Source organism: Gossypium arboreum, chromosome 1 (assembly GCF_025698485.1).
Source record: "Gossypium arboreum isolate Shixiya-1 chromosome 1, ASM2569848v2, whole genome shotgun sequence".
Lineage (NCBI taxonomy): Eukaryota > Viridiplantae > Streptophyta > Magnoliopsida > Malvales > Malvaceae > Gossypium > Gossypium arboreum.
The window spans coordinates 91,305,305-91,317,971 of record NC_069070.1 but is presented as its reverse complement, the minus strand read 5'-3'; positions in this window follow the sequence as shown (position 1 = coordinate 91,317,971).

Below are 12,667 nucleotides of genomic sequence, written 5' to 3'. Positions count from 1 at the left end.
TGGTGGAGGGTGTGGAAACTTTAACTGTTGTTTTCTAAGTGCTTGCAACAAAATTCTACTGTCATGTGCTGTTCCTTCCCAACCAGGAAATGCAAAAATAAAGCACATGTTGAAGTCACAAACTGCCATAATATTTTGAGTTGGTTCACCTTTCCGTCTGATATAAGGTATTTGACAAGAAGGCGAAATGCATGCTTTTATGTGTGTTCCATCTATGGCCCCAATACAATCCTTTAAAATAAATACAAGTAATGAGATAAAAGTTAGAAATAATTTATATTTTAAAAATATAAAGATTGTGTAAATTTTACCTTAAAGTGAGACCAATATCTTGTATCATGTCGAATATGGTTCGGTACTTCCTCGAATTGACCTTCAATGGGTTTAATTGTGTCTATTCCCATTCGAGCAAATATATGTAACATATCAATAAAAATTCGACTAACGGTTTCCCCAGATCGTTGAAATCGCTCTGCTGCATTTGAATTTGATTCTCTATTTCCAAGAATATACAATGATAATGCTAACTTCTCCATCGCAGATACCTTCCCATGCTTTAAGCCATAATTTGTTTGCAAATCATGCAACAACATGTGAAATATATTTTTTGGCATCCTAAAACTATTCATGCAACGATCATCATGCCCATTTAATACTTCGTCCACCCACATTTGACCTGTATAATTTGAATCCATACACGATTGCTTAGTGAAATAAGTTTCATGGTGTAGCAATACACTGCTTAACACTTGTTCTTCCTCTTCATGATAATTGTTGTGCTGAACTTGTGTAACAATTGTGGCTATTCTTCGTTGAGCTTCTTCACTTAATTCATGGGTATTATAATTCATATAAAAACTATTATACATATTGTTAAATTCATCCATAACCTGAAAAAGTAATCAAATAAAAATAAATTAATAACTTGTGACATTCTATACAACATAAAAAATTGAATAAAATCATAGCTAAAAATACCAAACATAAAAAATGTAACACCCCCACGGCCGATACCGTCGCCGGAGTCGAGCTTGAGGTGTTAATAAACCTAATTTTATCATTCGGACAATTTTAAACCATTGACTTCAACATTTATATTAAGCTGTTTATCTGCGTCACAGTCACTAAAAAAATCATATCTTGAGTTACAAAACTCTAAATTAAGATCCATAAATTTTTATGGAAACTAGACTCATATGTCTATTTACTAATTTTTTTATAGAATTTTTGGTTTGGCCAATTAGTACAGTTTATTAGTTAAAATTTCCCCTAATTCAGGACTCGATAGCTATGACCCCTGTTCACTAAGAATCATTTTTCTCTCTGAAAAAAATTCAAATGACTATGCCGTTTGTTTCTATTAAAAGTAGACTGAATAAGAAATCTGCACACATAAAGTATGCCTCTTAATTATTTTTGTAAAATTTTTAATGAATTTTCAACATCAGAACAGGGGATCCAGAAATTGCTCTGGCCCTGTTTCGCAAAAACTTAAATATCTTATAAAATACCTCTCATTTGCTTATTTCGTTTCCTCCATATGAAAATAGACTCATCAAGCTTCAATTTTATAATTTATTCGTCATCTAATCCTGTCTCTACTATTTTTAGTGATTTTTCAAACTCACGTCATTACTACTGCAGGATTTTGTTTTATAACAAAGTTCACCTTTTTTATGAATTTTCAAGGACTAGGTAGTACATTAAACATACATGACATATAGACATAGCCAAATTTCCTAGTATCCATAACAGCCTATATTCTACATTAATATCAGATTATTACCTTCGATTTTACCCTTTTTACAATTAAGTCCCCTTTTTAGGAGTTTTCACATAAAATCAGTAGGTACAAGTTGTTAAACACACACTAACACATCATATTCCTTCATTATTCATCAAAATACAATTATATCACACATGGGTAAATTTTCATACATGCATTCTAGCTCAAAATATTACTAAAAAATGATAGAACATGCTTTCTAGATTTTAAAATCGAAAAGAACATTAAAAATGGGCATGGAAATCACTTACAATCAAGACTTGAAATGTTGAAAACCCTAGCTATGGTGTTAGGAGAATTTCAGCAACTTCTATGGAGAAGATGAGCAGATTTTTTTGTGTTATTTTCCTTTTTTAATGGCTATATTGACCATTTGACAAAAATGCCCTTAATGCCTTTCTTTATAATCTTTCATGTACAAGCCCATTTTTGTCCAAAATTTTAGAAATTGGTAAATTTGCTATTTAAATCCTCGTAATTAATATTCCAAATCAATTTCATACTAAAAACTTCTAGAATGCAAGTTTTGCAACTTATTCCATTTAGTCCCTAATTTCAAATTAAGCACTTTACATATAGAATTTCTTCACGAAATTCTCACACAGTCATGCATTCATATCATAAACTTGAAAATAATTATAAAATAATTATTTATATCTCGGATTTGTGGTCACAAAACCACTATTCCGATTAGGCCCTAATTCGGGATATTATAAAAAATATGATACATTAGGTTTACGTATAAAAAAGTAGATCATACATTAGTTTTGCATATAAAAAAGTAGATAATACATTAGGTTCACATATAAAAAAGTAGATCATACATTAGTTTTGCAAATGAAAAAGTAGATCATATATGTGACAGCCCTAATGTGACCCTAGTCGGAAAGTAGTTTCGGGACCACAAAACCGAGTCATAAAAATAATTAACCGTCATATTTGAAGCTTATTATATGTATATATGCATGTGTGAAAATTTCATGTTTGAATTTTGTTAATTGTAAGTGAATTTTATTAAATAGGACTTGTGTGAGAAAATTTAGAAATGTGCTAGGCAAATGTTAAAGTGGCCTATTGATGCATGCTAGAAATGCTTGTACTTGCATGTCAAATTGGCCAAATTCTAGATGGTGGCCGGCCATGTTATGGACTAAAGCATATTATAATTATTTTGTGTCAACATTTTATGCTAATAATTTTATGTTACAAAATGAAATAAGGAATAAGGTTAATAAAATACTAGTTAATGGGAGGAGAAACCAAAGTTTCTCCATCCTTGCTCCTCATTGCCGTACCTAGAAGAGAAAAGCTTTGAAAAATCAGCTATGGTGGTTAGCTAAATCAAGGTAAGTTCAAGGATGATTCTTGGATTTTTAGCATTTTTTTTTAGTTAGTCATTAAGTTCTTTGCTTAACCCATGACCAAAATTTGAAATGGTGTGGTGTCTTGAGCATTCGGTTTTAGTTATTAAAGGATGAGATTGGGTTATAGTCTTTATGTTTTATGAAGAATTGTTGAAGAGAAAATGTTCAAGAAATGGTTGTTGTTCATGTTATTTGGATGAAAAAGAAAATGGTAGTTAGGTGAAGTAGAGTCTAACAAATGAGCACATATGTGCATTAGTTGCTAAATGGAGAAAAATCGGCTAACAAGTTGTGTACTAAGGCCGAATATGATTTTGGATAGTATTGGGCAATGTATGTGTTTTGAATTGATGGAATGGAGAGGATGCTTTAATTGTGTTATGAACAATTATATGTTAAATTAAGGTTTGCTAAGCTAGCTACTAAGGTGAAATGCAAATGTTAGCATTTGATTTGGTAATAATCTGCTTGGGGACAGCAGAAGAAGGTGATTTTGGAAAATCGCCATAATTTGTAGGAGTTGAATTAGAAGCTGAGTAAATTATGTCATTAAATCTTGAAGAGTCTAGTTTCTTATAAAGGAAACTATAAAAACAAAAGAGTTACCGATCTTGAGATATTTGAAGTATTGTGGGGCTGAATCAAAATGACTACTAAATTCCCTTCTTTTTATAAAATCAGTATAAATTGTACAAAAATGGGCCTAAGATAAAATTTATGTGCTTAGACTCCTTAATGAGTCTAGTTTCAAATGAAATAAACAAGAACATATTTTGAATTCTGTACAATGAGAAATTTGATTCGTAGTGAAGGATAGTCATTTAGTCAAACAGTGAAACAAGGTGAACTTTAAGAAAAATCTGGTATTGTTGGGCTAAACTAAAATTTTGAAAATTTTATGGATAATAGATAAATGAGTCTTCTGTCAAGAAAAATTTAGGGCAATTGATTTGGTGTTTCGCAGCTCCAGTTATAAAAACTTTAGTGATTTGTTGCTCGGAAGTCACTTTTAGGAAATTGTAATTATATTGTAAACATTAATAAAAATTTGCTAATGAATTATTTATTGATTTTGATAAAGCTTACTATAATCTATGTGTGTGAAAGTCGAATCTATATGTATTATATTCTGAAAGTAATACTTGAATAGTCGATTAATGAATAGTTTAAAATATGTTGAACTTAAGCTCAAGAGCATGGGGGCAATTTCAGATAAGGGAAAGGAAAAAGTAATCGAATAGCCGTTGAAGTCGTTCGACAACATTCGAGGTAAGTCTTCGAGTAATGACACTTAGTTTATGATTTGATTAAGTCATGTCATATAAGCATAACGAATAAACGGAGATATAATGATTAGTTTATACTTATGACGGGTGGCGAATGTGTATAGAGATCATGTTAGAAAGCCACTCAAAATCATGCTCTTTGTATGTGGCTATTGAGCGAAATTGGTAAGGTTTGATAAGTGTCTTGTGTTTGAGCTTTAGTAATGAAAATGAAATATGGATGTGTCATGATTTATTGATATATGTGCATGAGTATTGAATGATATCCGGTTAAGTCCCGAAGGCATTTATGCTAGTGATTATATCCGGCTAAGTCCCGAAGGCATTTGTGCTATTGATTATATCCGGCTAAGTCCGAAGGCATTTGTGCTAGTGATTATATCCGGGCTAAGTCCGAAGGCTTTTGTGCTATTGACTATATCCGAGCTAAGACCAAGGCATTTGTGCGAAGTTGCTATATCCGGCTAAACCCGAAGGTACTTGGGTTTGGAAGTGAGCGATCTTGCTGTAATAATTTCAATTAATACGCTCATAAAATCCAAACGATAAGGTATGTTTCAGATATGCATCGGAAGGTTGATTCCTTTTAAATAGTATTCGCTCAATTGGTTAACGAACTTGAGCCTCTAGTTAGGTTTGATTCCTGTGTATGAATATAATGGTTGAAGCGTGAAGTAAGTATGATTTTGAGAACATGCATATATGCAATTATTCATTTAGTCATATGAACGCTATACTTTAGTCGTAAATAATTTCATTACTTGAACTTACTAAGCATTAAAATGCTTACTCATTACTTTGATTCTCTGTTTTATAGATTTTGTTGGTCACTATCGGACTCGGAGTGTCAAAGTCAAGTCATCCACACTATCTAAGCCACTTTTGGTACTCTTTTAGTTCAATTTTGAAAGTTGTTAATTAAGTACCCTTGGTAATGTGTATTCAGTATAGCCATGCGAAAATGGCTCGATATTTCAAGTATAACATTATGGTCTCGGATATGGTTATTAAATGGTGTGGAAATGTTTGGTAATGACTAGCCATTGGTATGGCCAATCATGGTCCTATTGGTGCTACGTGACGCCATGGCTAATCGGGATTACCCTTGATAAAAATGTATGTCAATTTGCTATTTGATTCATGGAAAATTATGAAATAGGTAAAATGTACCTTAAAATAGATGCTGACAGCAGCAGTGACGTAAGTTGGAAAAATCACTAAAGAATTGAGTATAGATTTCAGAATTCAGTGTCGAGTTGATATATGATGTGTGATGTGATTTGATTAATGAATGTGCATGTTACGCCTCGTGTTCAAGGTGAGTTTACATTAGGATAGATACGGTTTAGTCATCTAGGTATATGTGGGTACTTACGATGTGTTTATTATAGTGGATACAAATGTGTATTAGATGACCCACCCAGGACAGAGGGATACTGAGACATGAGACTCAACTTTAGTAATGAATGAGTACAAGCTTACTAAACGTCACACATTCTAATATTTCCCAACCCCAGACAATTGCCGCGATATCCAAAACGCATATAAAGAGGATGATCAAAAGAATTAATACAGTATTATGACACTGACGATACTATTGACGTGATCTTAGTGACATCTTGAGTTCAAGTAATACGATTTGCAGAAATTTAAACAGTCAAAATATAACAGTATTACAACGGAGATTTCTGATAAGTCAGTCATATGAACAAAGTTACTTGAGAAATGATTTTGGTAGCAAGCAAGAGTAAGAAAAGTGATAGAAAGAGTTTGGACTTTGAGAGCTCAAGACCAGAGAAAAGGATGGGACAAAGGATAGGTTCGAGCTATCGAGATGAGTATTTGCCGATTAAAGACTCAGTCAGAGGATGTGAGCGATATCTGTATGACTAGCGAGCCGTGTAAATGGAGTGTACATACCTAATGCGAGCATTAAGGATTGGACAATCTAACTGCTATACGCCGAGGAGCTCTAATATGTATCGATCTAGTGTTCGATTGCTCGTCTACTATCTATATGAGCAGATCTACCGTATTATTACTATTCACCTGTCTATGTGTTGTGATATGTAATCTATATGAGTCTATCAGACTTTACGTTGATATGTGTTATTGGTGATTGCATATGTTGTGAAGAGAACTATATGAGTTCTTATTTACCGCTTGATATATATTTGATGTTACATGGAGAAGCAACTATGATGATGAAATGGAAAGATTGAGTCCATTGTTGAATGGTTCCAAAATCTGGTTACCATGAGGTGAACTCTGCACTGATATAATCGAACTTAGGTGATACCGAGTTCAGATCGTCCGGGAGTGGTGAGAAGGACACCATGTGTCATCGTATGACCGATAAAGGATAAAGATAAAATCATAGTTTTATTTCACTGGCAGTGTTAAAGAGGACGAACCAGATTGGATCGATATCGTAAAGTACTAGATATATCCGCGTATTCAGGGAGTCGTTTTGTTTGAGTGTTTATCGCATGTTGGATAAACGCTACGTAGGTTTGATTTTAGAGTAGCTATAATGCTGTTATGGATCGAGAAGACTTTGGATCGTATTGGTATCGACATTGCATCAATGACCTTAGTTAGTTGATTCGAATAAGATCATAGTAGCAGAACTCGTAGATGTATGATAAGCAAAATTCACATATGAAGCTCAAATAATTGTTGAGACTCATGTGGGTTTGATGAAGACAAGACATAGATAAGAATGGAAAATCAAGTCGATACAGCTTTTTGTATTACATATTGGTAAAGTGTGTATTGGACCATCTTTGATGATCAAGATGATTGAGCTGCGAGTGAACATGAGATTACAACCCGACAATGATGTTTAAATATGAGACATATTTATTTAGCATGTTGGTAAAAGCCAAATTGTGATCAATGAATAAAGCGTGTGATTGTTGAAAAAGCTGAGTCACGACATTTGCGGAGTGTCATCACTTTGTTCAATGACTTCTATCGAGTTTGTAGCGAATTACACCTGTGATACAATGTAAGTCAAGCGTATGTGTTGAAGAATTTTTACTATCAGTTTATGACATGGGTAGTGTGTTCCCAATCGATATGATCGAACGAGTTGTACTGTGCATTCGAGTAAAATTGTGAGCGAGTCTATCGAGCATTTTACATTGTAATTGTAGTCGAAATAAGTCCTATTATCAGATCGATCATGGATGAATCAGAGTTGTCCGTTGCATTGTCGCAGAGAGCATGGGTTGATAGAGAAGTAATTTCGATGTTAGATACTGTTGAATTGATTTCGATGACCTACTTTGTTGATCCGATACCCTTTGGAAGATGAAATTGTATGATATTTAAGATAATCGAGTACGTCTGAGTGTGAGATTACGATAGTGGAATTCTAGTCCAAAGTTCTATAAGGATTACGAGGTTGCTAAATCACGTTGGCCATTATAATATTATGAAGATAAGTATTGTGGCTAGACGCTACTAACCGTGAAGATGAGTTATGAGAAAGTTGTTTCACTGGAAGAGAGCGACAATCCGAGGTATGCCAATAACATTGCGTCATAGATACCATGAGATGTTTTGGAGTCCTGATACGAGTGACAAAGAGTTAAAAAAACCGTCATTATATGAAAGAGAAGTTGTATGTAGTAATAAAGCTTGAAAGATCTAGAAAGATCCTATATCGTAATTTTCGAGAATTAAGATGCGCTATGGACAGTAATATTGCACAAGTATAATATTAAATGAAGTTATATATATATGGAAAACAGTTTATTGTTATTGATTAAAAACTTGAAAAATAGATGTGTGCAAATGTAGTGTATTGAATTTATTAGTCATTATTCTGTCCATGACAAAATTAAATTGTGTCTTAGCATTTTAGTTAAAAATGATGTAAGTATAAAATGTTAAGAGAAAGTTTCATTTTAGATTAGAGAAAAGTAAAAATAGCTATGGTGTTGCTAAATAAGAATCAAGTTGATAGCATTTTTGTATATTGCTGTATGAATTTGATGGGGGTGCTAATTGTTATAAAATAATGTTATTAGTTTTAGAGATGTGAAGAATGTTAGATGTTGTATATGGAAGAAGGTATGATATAAATAGACTAGTATTAGTTAAAGAATCGCTACAGACTAACAAGATTGATCTGAGATTTGAATTGGAATAGATCTATTTGTTTGTTATATATTATTTCAATGCTAAGTAATATGTTAGCTATGGTTATCGAACAAGTCCGAAGGCATTTGTGCTATTGATTATATCCGGCTAAGTCCCAAGGCATTTGTGCTAGTGATTATATCCGGGCTAAGTCCCGAAGGCTTTTGTGCTATTGACTATATCCGAGCTAAGACCGAAGGCATTTGTGCGAAGTTGCTATATCCGCTAAACCTCAAGGTACTTGGGTTTGGAAGTGAGCGATCTTGCTGTAATAATTTCAATTAATACGCTCATAAAATCCAAACGATAAGGTATGTTTCGTATATGCATCGGAAAGGTTGATTCCTTTTAAATAGTATTCGCTCAATTGGTTAACGAACTTCCGACCTCTAGTTAGGTTTGATTCCCTGTGTATGAATATAATGGTTGAAGCGTGAAGTAAGTATGATTTTGAGAACATGCATATATGCAATTATTCATTTAGTCATATGAACGCTATACTTTAGTCGTAAATAATTTCATTACTTGAACTTACTAAGCATTAAAATGCTTACTCTGTTACTTTGATTCTCTTTTATAGATTTTGTTGGTCACTATCGGACTCGGAGTGTCAAAGTCAAGTCATCCACACTATCTAAGCCACTTTTGGTACTCTTTTAGTTCAATTTTGAAAGTTGTTAATTAAGTACCCTTGGTAATGTGTATTCGTATAGCCATGCGAAAATGGCTCGTATATTTCGAAGTATAACATTATGGTCTCGGATATGGTTATTAAATGGTGTGGAAATGTTTGGTAATGACTAGCCATTGGTATGGCCAATCATGGTCCTATTGGTGCTACGTACGCCATGGCTAATCGGGATTACCCTTGATAAAAATGTATGTCAATTTGCTATTTGATTCATGGAAAATTATGAAATAGGTAAAAATGTACCTTAAAATAGATGCTGACAGCAGCAGTGACGTAAGTTGGAAAAATCACTAAAAATAGTAGGAGTGGAATTAAATAGTGAATAAATTATGTAATCGAATCTTGATGAGTCTATTTTCATATGAAAGAAACGAAACGACCACATGAGCCGTATTTTATGAGATGTTTAAGTTTTCGTGAAACAGGGCCAGAGCTTTTCTGGATCCCTGTTCTGAGTTTGAAAAATTACCATAAATTAACCAGAGACAATTAGAAGTCATGATTTATATGTATAGATTCCTTTTGAGTATAGTTTCGTTAGAAACAAACGGTATAAGTATTGAAGCTCTGTACAGGGAGATATCTAAGTCGTAATGCATGAAGGTCAGAGTAGTCGAACCCTGAAACAGGGGAGACTTTAACTAATAAACTGTACTAATTGGCTCGACCAAAAATTCTAGAAAAAAAATTGTAGATGGACATATGAGTCTAGTTTCAGGAAAAATTTACAGAATCAGTTTTCGAGTTTTGGAACTCGAGATATGATTTTTAAAGTGACTGTGATGCAGTTGGCCAGCTTGTCTGGAAATTTTAAAATGAATTGTGTAAGCAAATGAATTAAGTCCGTTCACACCTCGTGTTCGACTCCGGCAACGGTCTCGGGTACGGGGTGTTACAAATTTTATTGGTATTAGAGATACGGTTTAGTCGATTCTAGGACTACCGTAATACGTTCGGGTTTAGCTATACATGCCATTATGTGTTTATTGATAGTGTGGTGATTTCTGACAGTTAAAAATGTGTTTACTTATAGTAATGGATCCCAATCCCAACCGAGCGGTAGCTGATGATGTTGAGAGTGTAGCGCCTACTCCCGCGCAAGGGACAGCGCTGACGGACTCTCAACCTATTGCTAGTAATCAGAATGATGAAGCTAGACAAGCTTTTTATAGCATAATGAATGACTGGTTCAATCAGTACATTCAAACTAATACGGCTGTTCCACAACCCCCATTCCCGACTAATACAGCCCTTGCACCTGCGATACCTCCAGTAACTGACCAAATAAGGTTAAATAAGCCCCCAGTTGACAGAATCCGAAAACACGGGGCTACTGAATTTAAGGCTACAGATAGCGATGATGCCGAGCAAGCTGAATTTTGGATGGACAACACTATTCGGGTACTTGATGAACTATCTTGCACACCCGATGAATGCCTTAAGTGTACTATCTCCTTGCTACGAGATTCTGCCTACTATTGGTGGAATACGTTGATTTCTGTTGTGCCCAGAGAGCAAGTAACTTGGGAGTTTTTCCAAACCGAGTTTCGAAAAAAGTATATCAGCCAGAGATTCATTGATCAAAAACGGAAAGAATTTCTTGAACTTAAACAAGGTTCCATGTCGGTTACTGATTATGAACGAAAGTTTGTAAGGCTTAGCCGGTACGCTCGAGAATGCATTTCCTCAGAAGCCGTAATGTGCAAACGTTTCGAAGATGGACTGAACAAAGATATAAAACTGTGTGTTGGCATTTTAGAAATCAGAGAATTTGTGGTACTTGTCGAGCGAGCTTACAAAGCCGAAGAGCTCAGTAAGGAGAAAAGAAAAGCTGATATGGGAGCAAAGGAGTTTCGTAAGAGATCTTCGGAGAAGCCCTTTCAACAGTCATCGAAGAAATTTAGAGATGATTTAGGCCGATCTAAAGGCACTTCAGGCTTTTCTAGACGAGATCGTGATCGACCCCCTGTGAGTACATGAGTCACTTGGTTGCCGATGATTGGAAATGATCGTCGAGACGAGCAGAGTGCCGATGATTGTGGTAAATGGCATTCGTGGAGTTGTAGATTCCATGACCGCGCTCTGTTATAAGTGCGAACAATGACCACTTTATCAAGGATTGCCCGAGACCGTATCGAGCAGAACGTAAATCGAGTGGGAAACGGGTGCTACTACTCGCTCGAGGTAGACCATCTAAAATGCGGGAATGCTAGTGGCGGTCGAGAGGATCTAGAGATGTTACCACCAGATCCGAGGCTCGTGCTCTACTAGAGCTTATGCTATCGTGCACGCGAGGATGCTTCTTCACCGATATTATTACCCAGTACTTTCACTCTCTTTGATACTAATGTGATTGCTTTGATTGACCTGGTTCTACTCATTCTTATATATGTGAGACTCTAGCATCCAGAAGACTTTACTGTTGAGTCTATTGAGTTCGTTATTAGAGTGTCGAATCCTTGGGTCATTATGTGCTTGTTGATAAAGTGTGTAAGAAATGCCCCTAGTAATTGAGGTTCTGTTTTTGGTGACTTGATGCTTTTACCGTTTGATAAATTTGATGTTATTCTCGGTTTGGATTGGTTGACCGTGCATGATGCGGTTGTGAATTGCAAAAGCAAAACTATTGATTTGAAGTGTGCAAATAATGAGATAATCCGAGTTGAGTCCATTGTCTTGAATGGATTGCCAACAATAATATCTTCGATGTTAGCTCAAAATATGTGAGAAAGGGTGTGAAGCGTATCTTGCATACGCACTTGATAATGAAGAATCGGAAAGAAACTTGAGTCGGTACCGATGGTTTGTGAATATCCGGATGTTTTTCCGAAGAATTACCGGGGTTACCATTGTCGGGAGGTAGAGTTTGGCATCGAACTTGTACCAGGACTACACCGATTCGATAGCTCCATATCGTATGGTACCGACGGAATTAAAGGAATTGAAAGCTCGATTACAAGAGTTGACGAATAGAGGTTTCGCTCGACCAAGTTTCTCACCTTGGGGTGCACCAAGATTGTTTGTGAAAAGAAGGACGGAACCATGAGGTTGTGCATCGACTATCGTCGGTGAATAAAGTGACAATAAAGAATAAATATCCATTACCGCGTATTGATGATTTGTTTGATCAACTAAAGGGAGCCTCGGTGTTTTCAAAGATAGATTTGAGATCGGGCTATTATCGGTTGTGAATTGAGATTCGGATATACCCAAAGCGCTTTGAGCGAGATACGGTCACTATGAGTTCTTAGTGATGCCGTTTAGGCTCACTAATGCCCTATGGTATTTATGGATCGATGAATCGGATCTTCGAGACCGCTTTTGGATCGGTTTGTAGTTGTGTTTATCGATCATATTTTGGTCTATTCGAGAAATGAAACCGATCATCTTT